This window comes from Prionailurus bengalensis, chromosome B2 (genome assembly GCF_016509475.1).
Source record: "Prionailurus bengalensis isolate Pbe53 chromosome B2, Fcat_Pben_1.1_paternal_pri, whole genome shotgun sequence".
Taxonomy (NCBI): domain Eukaryota; kingdom Metazoa; phylum Chordata; class Mammalia; order Carnivora; family Felidae; genus Prionailurus; species Prionailurus bengalensis.
In genome coordinates this window covers 111,557,905-111,575,292 of record NC_057349.1, presented here as the reverse complement: position 1 = coordinate 111,575,292, position 17,388 = coordinate 111,557,905, and the positions used below count along the sequence as shown (strand labels likewise).

At 37.3% G+C, this 17,388-nt stretch overlaps 1 protein-coding gene across 3 annotated transcripts in view; it reads right to left on the bottom strand.

Annotated features, from left to right (window-relative positions):
* NKAIN2 (sodium/potassium transporting ATPase interacting 2) overlaps positions 1 to 17,388 on the bottom strand; it is a 992,770-nt gene that overhangs the window by 878,817 nt on the left and 96,565 nt on the right. The window lies entirely within an intron of this gene.

Genomic DNA, 17,388 nt, shown 5'->3' with positions numbered 1-17,388 from the left:
TGCAAAAATAAGATACCCTGTGGGTATTTAAATAGCTACAATTAAGGGGCGTCTGGGTGGCTCAGTTGGTTAAGCATCTGACTTCGGCCCAGGTCATGATCTCACCGTTCCCTAGTTCAAGCTCCACGTCGGGCTTTGTGCTGACAACTCAGAGCCTGGAGCCTGCTTCAGGTTCTGTATCCTCCCCCTCTTCCTTTGCCCCTCCCCCACTCACTCTCTCTCAAAAATAAATAAACATTTCAATAAATAAATAGTTATAATTTAGTATCATCCATGGGTCTAAATAATACATTATATCCTGAAATAAATAGAAATGATTGCCATCAAAAGAAAATAATAATCCGGGACACCATGAGTCAGTCTGTTAATTTATCTGACCCCCAGTTTCTTCACTTGTAAAATATAGAGATTGGGCTAGTTCACTGCTAAGATCTCTGACAGGTCTATGACAATATATGTTTTTATTAATTTTAAATTCTTGCAATAAATTTATCTTAAAGGTATATACAGGAAAACTTGATCACAAAAATTCCTGTTCATCTGAAACACTAATAAACATAAAATAGAAGTAAACAGTAGTTTTTTTCCTATAAGCTTAGTAGTCAGGGTTTTAAAATTAAAAATGGCAGTAGCCATAAAAAATGAGAAAAGAGCAAATAGTAAATGTAATACTGGATAAATGAAGATTTGGTCAAATATTTTAAATCTTCAGAATAATGTAGAAATCACTATTGTTCATAAGAGACTAAATGCAATGGAAGAGAAAGATCAAATCATAATTTTAGTTTAAAACATACTTGTCCTTGAGTCCTCTGAAAATTTGTTTAAATGTATTGTAAATGTTGTGCCATGTTTGTGTCAATAATATTCAGTTTACCAGAATATTTAACCTGAATACCATATTATCCAATAATTTTGAGTAAAGGAAAAATTATTATAAAGCACATTGATATAAAACCTTATCATCAGCTAAAAATTTCTGTAATAATATACCAAAGGGGCATATATCAAATTTCACTGTAAAATCTCATTTAACAAAAACAGATACTATGGGAGGTGATAAAAGTCTGATGAGGTTAAAAACAATGTGGTAATGGAGAAGTTTTTGGCAAAAGTAAGCTATTAACTTTTGGCAAAGGTAAGCTCTTTAAGTTGTGCTTAGAAAGTGGTGATAATTATGGTGGATAATTGCACTAAGATATAATTTATCAAAGTCATTGAAGGATTATGCAAAAGTATGGAAGGCCAAACAAAGTTTTTAAAATAATAATTTGAAAAAAATGAGATCAAGGGAAATTTTACATGGATATATTTATTACTTTATAATTCAAGAAACAGTTTAGACTGTTTCTTTCTCATGATGGGTTGTGAATTTTAGTACTTTTAGTTTTAGCATAGACCATTGAAGGAAAATCAAAACCACATATAGCAGGAATTTGTGAAAAAGAAAATACATTGTTTGAAGAGGCAGAAACCAATTATAAAATCAATCTTAATTTGGTATATATAATGATGTGCATGTTGAACTTAACAATGAGATAGAAACATATATTAATATATGTAGTCAAAGATTAATAGCACTCTTACACTTGATGTAAGATAGAGCATATTAATTCAGCCTGGAGTTAAAGATATTCTTGTATTACTTACACTAATTATTGGTAAAACTGACTTATGTTTATCCCCAGTGGTGGTGTTCTCCGTATATCCCCTTTATTTTACCTGTCAGAAATATTATACAAGCTCATCAAGAGCCACCACCTTCTTGCCATAAGCTAGTGCAGAGGAGGTATATTAGGAGCTAAATCTCTATGGATCTCTCCCATATCTGTACATATTGTGGCAGAGATACTAACTACTCCATAATAAACAGCTTGGGAAGACAGAGTTAATACCTCTCATGGGTACAGAGGGCAAGTTTATTTACTGTCCACTATAATCAAGATAATGGCTCTCTCCATAACACAGTTCAAGTAGATTTGCTTAATATCCATCATAAAAGATTCAGACTTCCTAAACTCAAGATTCCTCAGCTGTGATACAAACCAACTGTATATACCAGGTGGGCTTATCCATGTTATCCCCAAAGCACTTGGTGGCATAATAAAGTTGATGCCACTTGCTATACTGTGAGTAATAAAGTCTTTTTGTCTGATCCAGGAGTGCATTCCCCCTGCCAGAATCTGCCGTGAAACTGTTGCAGGCTAAACTGTGGGCATGAAAAGTAGAAAAAAATCTCATACCCTTCACATTCTTGGTACGAACCCCAAAATTTCTCATCATAAGAGAAATGGATTAACTTTCCTAGAAATTTTTCTATTTTCTAGGTATTTTAAGATTACAGAGTAGTAATTACCCTCTTCGGTAATTATTCATAAATATATAAATAATATGATTAATTTCATGACCATTGATTTCTGAAAAAATATAATTACTGGTCACTTGAGCCCAGATGGGTTAAGACACACACCCCAAAACAGATCAAACCAGGTTTCCTCCACCAATTTGTTCTCTCCTTCTCCTCTCCAATTCAGCTAGTTAGGCTTATATCCATGTGAGGGGGAGAAAAACTGGAGTGAAAATTTTAAATGCAGGCTTGTTAATGTAAACATCAAAGAGAAGTCATTTACCGTGTCATTTCTGAAATGCCAAAACAAATGCATATCAGATCCATGGATATTCATTGAGTGAAAAGCCTATTAACTCCTAAATTACAGACTCCTCTAAATACATTCCCACATATAACTCTTTTGGAGGAAAACACCCAGTGTCACATTTAAGATGTACTTGTGCAATGTGAGAAATCATTAAAGCTGGGCTGAACATGGCAGGGTGAGAGAAGGGTAACCTGAGAAACAAGGAACTGGATCTTTTAAATAAGTCTACTCTAGTAGGCTTATGTTAATGGTCAAGTTCCATACACAAAGCAGCCAGATAATAAACACTTGATTAAGTTGAAGATGACAGATATACAAAGATAACCTGACATTTCACCTTGATAATTTGTTGATATTTTGATAAACCTTCATTACTGAGCAAATCAGTTAGAAAACAAAAGTCTACACTTATTTAATGAGCACGGAGTAATATATGGAACTGCTGAGTCACTATGTTGTACACTTGAAAGTAATATAACACTGTATTTTAACTACACTGGAATTAAAATAAAAAAAAAAGTCAGCATTCAGGTCCTAAACCAGACATATAATGAACTGAATGGCTTTCTACAGTTTAAAGGTAAAAATCATCAGTTGACAAAGTTTCATTGCATGGGTTTTTACTATATTGATAGAATGTATCTAAATTAGTGTTTATTACTCATGTTTAAAATTAAACAGGTAAATCACATTACTACACTTTGATTATATCCTTTGCATATTTCCAATATCTGACATATCAAGATAATTATGAATTATGAACCTCATGAATCCTAACCTGAAACCTTACTGTACTCCTCACAATCCATGCAAAGCAGTACAAAATTCAAGAGAAATTTAGCCAACTGCTATGAAGTAAGAGAGAGGGCTAAGTTTGAAAAGGAGATAAATAAATGATAATGAGGGATGCCAGAGTCATCTTTTTCTCTTTTTAGGTGGCAGGCAGAAATACCATGGGCCACTCTCAACTACTTCCGTATAGAAAAGCCTGTGCCACCCTGATCCTGAATATTACCAAAGCACATTGTCAGACTGAGGAACCTTGACATTCTTCAACATTTAACATTTTTTATTTCTTCAGGTAATCAAATAAAATATATCCCCTCTTATTTATGGCAGGCATTTAAAACTGAAAAGCAATGTGTTTATCAGCAAAAAATAAGTTTAGAATCATGACTCTCCCATCTATGTTCTATTTTCAACTGCAAGAAATAAAACAACAATTGAGAAAGAACTAATACAGCAGGAATTTAGTGACAGACAGCAGTTTGTTTCACATTAGCTGTTCGAACAGCCATCAGGAGATAATGACTTTCAGTCACTATTAATCAATATATTATTTAGTTGTAATTTCCCATAAGTCATTGCTATTACTACCAGTAATCAAGTTTCCTCCTTTGTTGCTTGAAATTAAACCTGAACAAGTGGTATGACTAGTTAACAGTCAATCTTCAATAGCTCCCACCAATAATTTACCACTTTGCACATTAGACTCTATTAGTAATATGAAGGCTGTGTATATTTTTTAAGCCAGGTGACCTGCTAAGTAATTGACAAATATTATTCCCCCTACTTTCAGTGAAGAACATTCTGCTGCCTAGATGAAGTTAGATTAAAATCAATTAAAAAAGATAAGTTGGTTTTGTTTATCATGTATTTTTATAATTTATCTGACAGCTGTTCTCCTGAATACTACTGAAGGATGCATATGAAGCAGATACAACCCCTTTGAATAAATTGATGCTTCTTTAAACTTCTTTTTTGGAATGTATTATGCCCAAACAAGGGTGGTAAGTTAATTCAACAATAAGATTCAAGATGGCACTAAAAACTTCCTGATCTTCCAGATTTTGTACTAATGTTTAATTAGGTTTAACTGCATGACTGGAAATAGTGCTGTTTCAGTATCAGCATTAGGGAGGTCATACTTTTGAGAATGCCATTTAATAGGAAAACAGTAACACAACAAATTAATATCAATAATGTATATAGTGAAGAGACTGAACCTCTTATCTCACACAAGATGCAGGAATCCCTGTTTTAAAGCAAAATAGGGTCGCCTGGTGGTCACTGGTTTAAGCATTTGAATCTCGATTTTGGTTCAGGTCATGATCTTACGGTTCCTGGGTTTGAGCCCCACATCAGGCTCTACACTGTCAGTGCAGTGTCTGCTCCAGATTCTTGCTCTCAAAATAAATAAATAATCATTTTTTAAAAAAATAAAGCAAAATAAAACATTTTTGCTGGTCCTTTTACTTAGGTTGGGCAGTACCAGCTTCTGATGCATAGAAGCAGTATAAACACAAAAACGTCCACTACTAAAGGCCACTCACGTTCATTGCCAAAGTAAAGTTTGTGTAGTTCCATGTAGTTCCACATATGTATAACTATAGTGGCTTCATTAAGTGGCTTACTTCCATCTTTAATAGAGTCACCTTTTTACAAGGCCAGTTTTACATCTGACTTATCACTTGATAAGATGTGTCCTTCACTATTTAGATACCACCCTTTTACATTTCTAGACTATAAACGTAAAGCTTATTTATTTAAGCTTATTTACTTTTTTTTTTTTTTTTTTTTTTTTTTTTTTTAGTAATCGCTATACCCAGTGTGGGGTTTGAACTCACAATCCTTAGATCAAGAGTCCCATGCTCTTCTGATTAGCCACTCAGGTGTCCCGGAGACATAGATTATTCTATATGGTTTTAGTTTCCTAAAATTTGCCTAACAGCCCATTAAAACAAAACTTTATTTAACATAACTAAGACCATACAAGAGAAAGTATCAGTATCCTTATTTAATGTCTTCATGTCCCATTGTAAAGAATGGATTGTAATAAAAAAAAAAAAGAATGGAACTCTCTTTTTCCCAATTCTCAAAAATTATCAATTAATTGTATCTTGAAAACTCTTGCTTTGGAATACTTATAATAATAGCTCATTGTGTATAATATGGAAATGGACAAAAGTCTCCATTCAAAGACATGAAATATGCCCACAAAACAGAGAGAGAATTGTATAATGTTTCAAAGTTTGTCATTCAATAAATTTTCACTTTCTTTGCAGAAAAATGACTGATATGTAGAGCAGCGGGAAGAGAAATGTCTACTGTAAATTTACTTCTGACTCCTAAGGAAATATTGTTTGTGGCAGTGACAGAAATCTCAAAATAGTAAGAATATTACCTATTGAAACGAGGGGAAAAAAACAAACTAAAAACAAAGGAAGTATTTGGTATATTGAACCACTATTTTATAATTTGTGAAACATTTCACAAAATGGATGCTGCTACCTGAGACTCTAAAATAAATAAAGTGTTTCTAAAACTGCAACTATAGATATTTAATTAAAAATATTCCTAAAGAGGGGTGTCTGGGTGGCTCAGTGGGTTAAGCGTCCAACTCTTGACTTCAGCTTAGGTCATGAACTCATGGTCACAGGATGGAGCCCTGCTTGAGATTCTCTCACCCTCTTCCTCTACCCTTATTATTTACATATGTGTGTGTATATACACATACACACACATATGTAAATAATAATCTTAAAGAGGAAAAAAAGATCACTAAAAAAAGAAACGCTATTTCATTGCCTGCTTTCTAATAAACGACCCATGAAAATATGGCCATAAAGAAGCAGGAGCACAAAAGAAGGAATAAATAAAATCAGAAGCTGATTAAGAGTTCTTCCAGGGAGATTATAGCTCAAAATGAACTGGGACTTATTACAAATACTAAGGACAACAATTTAAACATAAAAGACATGATTTTAAAAAGAAAACAATCAAGGAAGTGATGGTTCCACTACAAGAATCAGGTGACAATATAATATTAACACTTGTTAGATCAAGACTTTAACTTCTTAGCTGTGATTTTCTTCTATCTTCTCAAAGAAAATCTCAAATTAATCAAATATAAACTTAAAAATTACGAATATATCCAATCTTTTCCTCAAGTGGAATATTTTAAATATTACTTTTTCTTTCTTTCTTTTGCTGTTTCCCTGCTAGTCTAAGTCTTCCATCTGCCCAGGGACTCATTAAGAATTGTTTTAGATTCGCTGCAAAGAGAAAAACTGAAGCCTGGTCAGTTTCTGACATGAAAATATGATTAGGCAAAAAGCCAAAAGCCTTTAAAACCAGGCAACTCTCTAAAGAAAGCATTCTCCTCCTTTTGCATGTGAAAAACCGAGCTTGAAAAACTGAGCTCAGAGTATTAGCTAGACTGTAGAGGAGATTTTCTTCCTCATCACTAATGCTTGGCTAAAGTTAAAACAACAGCAACAACAACAACAACAACAACAACAACAAAACACTGCCCTTTTTCCATCGTGTACAATTTATTGGAAGGTATATAAAATGATGTGAAAGGACATATGTTCTGATTTCCACTTTGTGGGTTTGACCTATAAGGGTTGAACCCAGGCTGGGGGCTCTTTCTGAGATATCCATCCTGGCCCTGTGAGGAGAAGGCAGAAGAGAGAAGGGATAAAGGAAAAAAAGAAATCTGCTCTTGAGATAACAGGGTGAGTTAATTCAATAGTTCACATGGGTATCTCTGAGTTACACGCCTGTATTCAAATTTCAGCCTCACAACCAACTAGTCAAGGATCTTGACAACAGCCACCTATCTATCCAAACTTCAGTTTAGCAATATACAAAATGTTAGACCAATACCTGGCTCTTCCCCACAAACTAAATGAATTAACGTATATGCAACAAAGATTGTATTATTTATGATGTCAACTCCCTCAGAGAGAATATGAAGAGAAGAGTTTGTTTGCTAAAGACGTTGGCAGATTTGGCACGCTACGAAGTATATAGGTGGTAACCAGAGAGAGGTGAATTTCTAGGTAGAACACAAGAGGAAGAAATTGAAGCCCTGGGTAATTACGAAAAAGAAGGTGAAGAGCAAGTGGGAAGAGAGTAGGCTAAAGCCCCTGAATGAGCCAACACGGTGGCAGAAAGCTACATAATACGTAACCTCTGGGCACACAGATCTCTACATGACCTGAAAACTCCCAGAGGGCTCAGTCTAAGCAAACTTCACAGGAAATCAGGAGAAGGTGTTCAGTTTGCATCTGAGTTTTTGAAGGCAGCTGAGAGGACACAGAGGTAAAGAAGGCCATATGAGTGAGCTCTTGTGGGCCTCAGCAGAAAGCCTGGAGAGAACTTGGACATTCCAGGCCATGGAATTAGAGGTTAATCCAAGTTAAAAATAACTGTGAGATGTAGGACTGGAGCCCCACTAACATCTAAGACTGGGGTTTACACATGTAAATTGACTTCAAAAGATGGATGATAATATCAATGACAATGACAACAATGAGGATGATTTTCTAATAAAGCAGGTAATTGATTAAGTAAACTTGCAGACCTGGTGTTCGTTAATTTAAACAAGGCATTTAATTAAGTCTCTAATTATATTTTGTAGACAAAGTAGAGTAATGAGACAGAGGAAAATAAAAAACACCCCAAGAGTCAGGAATCAATACTAACATTTTGTACCCAAACGATGCCAATTAATGAATCAATCTGAAGTTGCAAGGAAAGTGGTATAATTTGGGGTTCTGTGATTTATGTTGCTGTTTACGTATTTTCATCAGTGATTTGTAAGAGAGCTATAGAAAGCAAACTTGTCAAACTGCAGAGAATCCCAAACCAGGATAGAGGATAAAGGTATTCAGGATGAGATCACTGGAGGTAGAAATTTATTTTTTCAAATAGGCAGCAATATAATTAAAGGTCTGCATTTAGATTTTAAAAATCAATGGTACAAGTGTGGGGGTACAATTATCTAATTTGATATCAGCTCACATTAAAAAAAAGACAAAAAAACCCTGGGCTTTAAGTAATTACAAGTTCAATGTGATATGGTTGTGAAAGGAGTTATTGTCATCAAGCCTTCCTCAATATCACTAAAAACTCATGGGAGGCAATTATCTTACTTCACCCTACAATAGTTTATTAGTCTTAGTTCTGATTCCTGTGCTGTAAGTGGAAATTTGGATGATGATTAGTGGACAATCTATGGGAGGTATAAAGTCTTAAAACTATTTGAGAATAATTGAGGGAAGTGAAAATATTATTTTGTTAAATATGAAGCCTTGCATAAATACCTAGTAGTTGAATAACTTGATCATCTGGTATTTCTCTTTTTAATTTTTGAGGATTCTCCATATTGTTATCCACAGTGGCTGCACCAATTTGCATTCCTACAAACAACAGTGCAGGAGGGTTCCTTTTTCTCCACATCTTTGCCAACACTTGTTCCTTATCAATTTTAGCCATTGTGACAGGTGTAAAGTAAAATCTCATTTGGCTTTAATTTGTATTTCCCTGATGATTAGTGATGTCCAACATCTTTTCATGTGTCTGTTGGCCGTCTGTATGTCTTATTTGGGAAAACATCTATATAGGTCTGCTGTCCATTTTTTTAATTAGATCATTTGTTTTGGTGTTGAATTTACCTAGAGAAAATGAAAACACTAATTCTAAAAGATATATGTATCCCTATGTTTATTGCAGCATTATTTACAATAGCCAAGATACAGAAGCAACCCGTGAGTCCACTGATTGATAAATGAATAAAGAAGACGTGGTGTGTATGTGTATGTGTGTGTGCGCATGTGTGTGTGTGTGTACGTATGTGTGTGTGTGTGTGTGTGTGTGTAAAATGGATGTGGTGAATAGGTACGTATAATGGAATATCACTCAGACAAAAAAAGGAATGAAATCTTGCCATTTGCAACAACATAAATGGACCTGAAGAGTATAATGTTAAGTATAATAAGTCAGAGAAAGATAAATACCATATGATTTTACTCATATGTGGAATTCAAATCGGTGGTTGCCAGAGGAGAGGTAGGTGGGGGAAGGGTTAAATAGATAAAGGGGATTAAGAGCACACTTATTTTAATGAGCACTGAGAAATGTATAGAATTGTTGAATGATCATTTTGTACACCTGAAACTAATATAATACTGTACATTAACTACAATTGAATAAAAAAAGAAAAAAAAGGAATGAAGCCTCAATGAGACATGCAAACTTTCTTCAAATAAGTGAGTTTGTTGTGCGATATATTTGTTCTTTGCTTTGTCAGCCCAGGTGACATGTTAGAGGAACTTATCTGGCTTAGCCCAGTACTGCCAAAGGCAGAGAGAATAAGAGTATGAGATGGGGCTTGGGAGCATCCAACAGTTAGGCATTCAGCCCATCATAATTTAAGTATCAACAGGCATTTTGGGGTACCCTATGTCACCTGCTGCTTGGTAGTAAGCTGGAGTTGATATACAAAATACATAACAACTGTATGGCATGAGCACAAACCAATCAGAACAAATGCCTGATCAACCAGAAAAAAATATCGGCCACAAACAGCAATATGACCACCCCAGTATATCCTGCATCTAAATTCAAGATTATCAGCCAAGGGAGGGGTGCCTGGGTGGCTCAGTTGGTTAAGGGGCCAACTCTCAGTTTTGGCTCAGGTCATGATCTCATGGTTTGTGGGTTTGAGCCCCAAGTAGGGCTCGCTGATGACAACACAGGGCCTGCTTGCAATTCCCTTTCCCTCTCTCTCTCTCTCTCTCTCTCTCTCTCTCTCTCTCTGCCCCTACCCTGCTCATGCTTGCTCTCTCTCCAAATAAATAAATAAACTTTAAAAAATATATATTAAAAAAAAAGATCAGTCAAGGGAGCGAAGGTCCATGTGTCATTATAACACACTAAGACAGCTGCTGTATTAGAAGTTTGAATGAAGAGTAGTAGCACTCCTGGAAAAAAAAGGGAAAGGCTTAACCATCAAATAGCATTTTAGATGGAGCTTTATAAAACTAGATGAAACAGGTGAAAGGAACATCATAGGAAAAGTCAAGAAACTGTAACAATATTTGGTATGTCCAGGGAACCATAAGTATATCAACATCACTACATTATCACTAAGTGGGAGCAAGTGGCAGGTGTCTGATCAGGCAGACAAGATTAGAAAGGTAAACAGAAGCCAGGTCATGAAGGTTTATGTGCACTATGCAAAGAGGTATGGATGCTATTCCTTGGGCTTTGGCGAGCCACTAAAGAACCATGAACACGAAAGCAACACGATCAAAATTATTCAGCAGAAAGACTAATGGCACTGAGAAAGACAGACTAATAAGGCTACTGAAACCACTTAGGATTGGTCTGAAATAGGGAAATGGCATAGGAGCAGAAGGAGGAGATGAACATCAAAGATATCAGGAAGTGAGGGGCACCTATTAGGATAAGCGTACGACTTCAGCTCAAGTCATGATCTCGTGGTTTGTGGGTTCAAACCCCGCATTCTGCTCTGTGCTGACAGCTCAGAGCCTGGAGCCTGCTAGGGATTTTGTGTCTCCCTGTCTCTCTGCCCCACCCCCACTCATGTTCTGTGTCTGTCTCAGAAATAAACATTAAAAAAGAAAAAAAGATACCAGGAAGTGATTGCTTAGCATTTATTGACTCAAACAGGATGATGCATAGATTTCTTGCTTGGTAAACTAGGGCCACTCACTGAGATAAGAACATAGGGTGGGAGGCACCTAAGACAGACTGGTGAAAATAACATATTACAGATTTTGAGTTTGAGCATTCCAACAGACATGAAGAAGGAAGTATCTCAGAGAATTTGAGAGGTGGCATCTGAAGCTAACAATTTCAGACTTGCTATAGTATCTAACAGGTATACTGAAGAAGAAAAAAAGGACTGAGGCTAAAACTAACTTTAAAAAGAAAAACCAGCATTGAAGAAGTGGATTGAAAAAGAAATGCCTGCAAAGAAGTCTAAAGGCACAGCTTTGTAAGTGTGTAGCCTTGGGCAAGTCACTTCGCCCCAGTGAACTCTAATTCCTTCACCTTATACATTGAAGATAATAATACAGAGCTCACAGGGTGTCATGAGTCTTCACTCATGGTTCCAAAGAGTCAGTTCTCTTCTCTCTTTTGGGGCTATTTCCAGCCAATCATTGACTAGCTAAAGTTGACTAGATAAAAGTAACTCATTTAAATTCCAACTTGAACATTTCTCATAAAAAAAATAGGGGCACCTGGGTGGCTCAGTCTCTTGATTTTTGCTCAGGTCATGATTTCACGGTTCCTGATGGGTTTCACAGTGTGCTGACAGCAAAGAGTCTGCTTGGGATTCTGTCTCCTTCTCTCTCTGCCCCTCCTCTGCTTGCTCTCTGTCTCACTCAAAATAAATAAAGTAAACTTTAAAAAAAAATTAACAAATTTGTGGTATAAGAAGAAGAGCACAAGTTCTGGAGTCCGCTGGATCTGGATTCCTGATCTGACTTTGGACACTTTATGTAACCTGTCTAAACATGTTTTTTTGAGTTATATAATGGGTGTAACTGTTCCTGCCTCACAGGAATTCTGTTGCTTAATGGCAAAAACATAGCAGTTCATCTCTCTCAGTGTCTGCAATTCAGCAGGGAAGCAGTTAAGTCTTAGTTCCTCCTGGACCACATCTCTGCTTCTCAAGTGTACTGTACCAGACATAATACAAAATTTCCTTAATGACTCCGTGTTATCATTATGAACATCAGTTAATGCTACGTGTCTGAGATGCAGATGCAGCTGCGAACGTAACAGAACATCAGGCGAAATGAGCCACTCATGTAACACCCAGTTGACTTGCCTAATTTTGTCATATGCATGATATTGCATCCACAGCAGCTTGAGATGATTTACCAAGCACCAAAAAATGTGAACAGCTGCCGTTCTAAGATTTGATACCATATAAGCGAGATCAACGAATGTTACAGTCATTCATCAACTTCACAAACGTTTGTTTGTTCTTTTACAGATAACACAACTTTCTCATGCGTCTGGCCTTGTCTTTTATAAATGAAGTCCAGGATCCGTGTCGTACCACACCATTCTACAACACTGGAGAACACAGCTCTGACAACACTTTTGAGATGATGACTGCATTATAGACATCAAAGGAACTGTCCTAGATAAGTGCCCAGCCCAATCACAGTCTCCTTTGCCTCAGCAGCCATATTTCATACCACTGTGACCCTATCCTGGGCCTGTCCCTGGGTAACTACCCCCAGAATGAGCACCAGATGTATGGCCAAATGAGTCAGTGTAGCCTGTGACTTAGCCTATATAGATCTGAAAGGGTAGGCAAAACCATTTAGAGTCATTGTTTTCAAAATGCATGAAGGGATGCACCAAGAAACTCTGCAGTGCACGAATGGTGAAGTAGTGTCATGTGTAATCCAAGTTTGGAAGGACCTGTAAAGATATACAGAGGAGGAAAAGGATGTAGTCACCCGATCTGAATAAACAGTAAGTTAGATGTACAGAGGGAGGCAGAGCAGCAGAGAGAAAGGGAGGACAAGAGAAGAAGAGGAAAGGGAGGAATAGGGGAAGGGGAGGGGAGGAAAAATTTTAGAGAAAGACACCTTGAGCCCCAAGGGCTTTAAAGATCCCCTTCCACTCTGGATTTTTCTTCAAAATACACTGCCTGTTTTCCTTACATAACTCAAGATGATCTTTTTTTCATTCAATTAATTTAGCCTGAGGGATACATTACAATGGTATTAAAACACAACTTCTATGCCCCAGTCAAGTTCATCTTGTATAATGTGCTGAGTTGTGATGGTTGCCATGGCTTTGATTAACCTTATAGATTAAGTTCAGGTAAATCTCCTCCACTACCTGCTCCCCTCCCCCACCCATATATCACATAGCAGAGACACAATATTCCTTTACAGAATCCTGGGGTGTAAATAACTAATGTTCTGGGGTTCTGTGTTTTATCTCCTCAGAAATGCCACTCTTCACGCTCCTTTTCACTGTTTCTCTTTCTCCACTGCTGACGCTCCTCCTCGCCCACTCTCTTCCTTCTTTCTCCTCTGCTTTGCTTTTCTGGGTAGCTGCTACCTCATCCCCATCCTTGAATGTTTCTAGGGTTTCATAGGTCCTTTAAAAATATCGACAGCCAATCTGTGCACCATCCAGAGAACCTTCTCTAATCTTCACAACCTGTGCTCTTCTCCATCATTTCTATTTCTTCTGTTTCGCTGCCAAGGTACTGGTTTCTAGATTTTGTTTGTCATCCTTGAATCCTGAGAGATTCTGAAAGTCTGCTTTGATTCAGGCTAGGCTCTGAACAGGTGTAATTTTTGACAGTGAGAGCTATCAAATAGCAGCACTTGCTCCACTGCAGTGAGTAGCACGTGCCTGGCCATGTGCGCGGTGTGGCCGAGAGCCGAGGATGGGCCCACTCACGGCTCCAGAGAGACTCCTTAGCTGTGAGTCTTATTAACATATTAACACTTTTAACCTAAAAATATCAGGCAATATCTTTGTGTGACTCAGGAAATCCAGATGAAATGTGTAAATCGATGGTTCCAGGCCTTCTCTGAGGACCTGACCAAACAGTGGCCTCCCTCTGGAATAATCCCTGCCAGAAATCATATAGAAAAGGCAATGGCATGAAAACCAAGGTTGAATATGACCTTGTCACATTATAGCTGTATATTTCTCAGGGTCTCATCACACCCTTTTATTTACATGTTTGAATATGCAACTTAATCTTAACTAAAGGGACAGATAACCCACATCCCACAACCTTTGCTCTACCACCAACCAGCCACATGATACTCGGCTTACAAGTCACTTACAAGCTGTAGGCATCAACTGCTTAATCCCTTATTTCTTTTTTAAATGTTCATTTATTTTTGAGACAGACAGAGACAGAGTGCAAGCTGGGGAGGGGCAGAGAGACAGGGAGACACAGAATTCAAAGCAGGCTCCAGGCTCCAAGCTGTCAGCACCAAGCCTGATGCGGGACACAAACTCCCGATCTGTGAGATCATGACCCGAGCCGAAGTCGGCTACTCAACCGACTGAGCCACCCAGGTGCCCCAACTGCCTAGTCCTTTAAAGTGAGTGGATGGACCAGATATTTATCATCTTAGAGCTTTAAGATTTGACAGTATACATTTATTTGGTTTTCAGTATAATAAGAACCTCTTAGGAGAAGTTATTGTCCTATATTAATTACCTTCATTAAAAGTGCTATAAGAGCTAGAAATTTTTGCATACAAGTTGTCTGAAAACAGAGGCAGGTAAGAATTTCCTATATTCAACATAGAGACTCAAAATTTATTTAGTTATTTCCTATTTAGCACCACAGAATTTCAGCGTTTTTTTTTTCCTTCTGCTTACTGCCCAATTTTATTTCAGAAACAATACTAGAAGATTGAGCTCAATCAATGTCAAGAAGATAAACTGAAGCGGAGAACATCTGGAACCCTCACTCCCAGGATAGCGCTGCATGAGAATGAAGACTGGGGTGGAGAGCCTCACTAGCCAGATACATGTGGAAGGTCTGCACATGCTAGTCTGTATGACCCCTCCAAAGTGCAAGTTTTACCTGTTGCATGGCAATCTCTGCCCACTCCATGAGTGTAAGAAGGAGCGGGTTGCTCCCGAAATAAGACTCACAGCTAATCTGACTGGGGAAAGCCTGGCAGTCACTGAATCATATTCTGTTAGGAGGTGGAATTCATGTATTAAAGGTCATTGTTCACGGTAGCCATTAAATATATAATGCAGTTAGGCCTGCCTATGTTCAGGTATGACAGGCCACTCATTATTTTTAGTCACCTTTTAGGCAGGACCTAAACCTAAACCTCCAGGTTTTCTGATGTTGGCGGGGTGAATCAGGTGAAGCCTGTCCCATAAAACAGGCCTTGCCCACAGATCTGATCCAAAGCAGCTAAAAGACTTCCTGGGTTTGGGGCAGAAGCCTCGCTGTATCATACAATTTATCAGGGTCCCATTTTATGAGGGAAGCTAAGATTTATGACAGCCAATAATAAGGCTGGTACTTTCAACTCTATTTTATTTTTGTATCCTTTCTTTATTTCATTCAGAAAATAAAGCAGGAGATATTTGGTATTTTCCCCTCTACCTCAATTTCTAACTTACCAGTATATTTGGCATTTTCCCTTCTACCTCAATTTTGAACTTACCAGAATAAGAAATTTGAGAATCAATACTAAGACTAGAAATTCATGGAACAATGTCGCTTATGTTGCCCTGTGTTTATTACTGAAGCTTATCATTGTGACTACCCTTGCTTTATACACATGGCTGAAGTTAATCAGTTTATCAGAACTTTGCATGACTAAAAAAGCCAAGTTTCACATAAGGAACTAACACTATGTTTAAGAGTTCTTTGGGAATAAGCACCAAGTATTGGTGGATGACATTAGATCAGTATTCTAAATTCAGTTCCTCTTTATCTTGGTGCACAGGAATAAGGAGAACAGCAAAGAAACTAATCTCCTGATTCTTAAAGCTTATTCACAAGCTCTTAAAGTGACCAATACATGATCGCAGTATATGGCTCTGTATACCTTTTCCTGTAGCCCAATATACATAAAATTTACCATTTTAACCATTTATACATGTACAATTCAGTGGCATTCAGCACATTCACAAATGTTGCGTAACCATCACAACATCCCAAACAGAAACTCTATACGCATTATACAACCTTCTAATTGCCCCTTCTCCCAATTCCTAGTAACCTCTCTTTTACTCTCTGCTTCCTGAATTTGCCCATTCTAGGTGTTTTATAAGTGCAACCATAAAACATTTGTCCTTTTGTGTCGAACATATTAGCATAATGTTGTCAAGGTTCATCCACATTATAGCATATATCAAAAGTTCATTCTTTTTTATGCTGGAATAATATGCCATTGCATTATAAACCATATTCTGTTTATCCACTCCTCTGATGATGGACACAGAGGTTATTTACACCTTTTTTAACTACTGTGCTATGAACATGTGCTTTTACCATAAGGCTGCTATGAACATGGGTGAACAAGAATCCGTTGAAGTCTCTGCTATCAATTCTTTTAGATATATACCTAGGAGTAGAATTTCTGGACTGTATGGTAATTCTATGTTTAATTTTTTTTTTTTTTGAGAAACTGCTGAACTTTTCCTCAGTAGCTGTGTCATTTTACATTGCCACCAGTAATGCACAACGGTTACAATTTCTCCAAATACTTGCCAATATTTGTTATTTACTATTTTTTGATAATAGCCATCTTAATGGGTTTGAAGTGATTTATATTGTTTTTATTTTTTTTTCAATGTTTATTTATTTTTGGGACAGAGAGAGACAGAACATGAACGGGCGAGGGGCAGAGAGAGAGGGAGACACAGAAACGGAAAGAGGCTCCAGGCTCTGAGCCATCAGCCCAGAGCCCGACGCGGGGCTCGAACTCACGGACCGCGAGATCGTGACCTGGCTGAAGTCGGACGCTTAACCGACTGCGCCACCCAGGCGCCCCTATATTGTTTTTACATAAGACTTCTGATTAAGAAGGACGCTGATAATTACCTACCCAACAAATATTTCTTCTTTCCCTTTTTATAAAGAATTGCATTTTACTCAGGTATCAACTATATTCCCAGCTAGATGGTGATACTGTTTAGTCACTTAGCTCACGCTATTCCCTATTACTGATTTTGGTCCAGGTTGGATTCAATCATACAAAACTGAAAACTGAAAACTGAAAGCTTTTTAGGGGCTTGAAAGATGCCCCATGATCTCTCTCTCTCTGCACATCACCACCACCATCCCACATATACATACTCTATAAATAGAAAACACACTGTCACAGTTTTTGCTGGAGTCGTCTTACAACTACAAGAACAGCCAGCCTGAGCACAAGTTTGA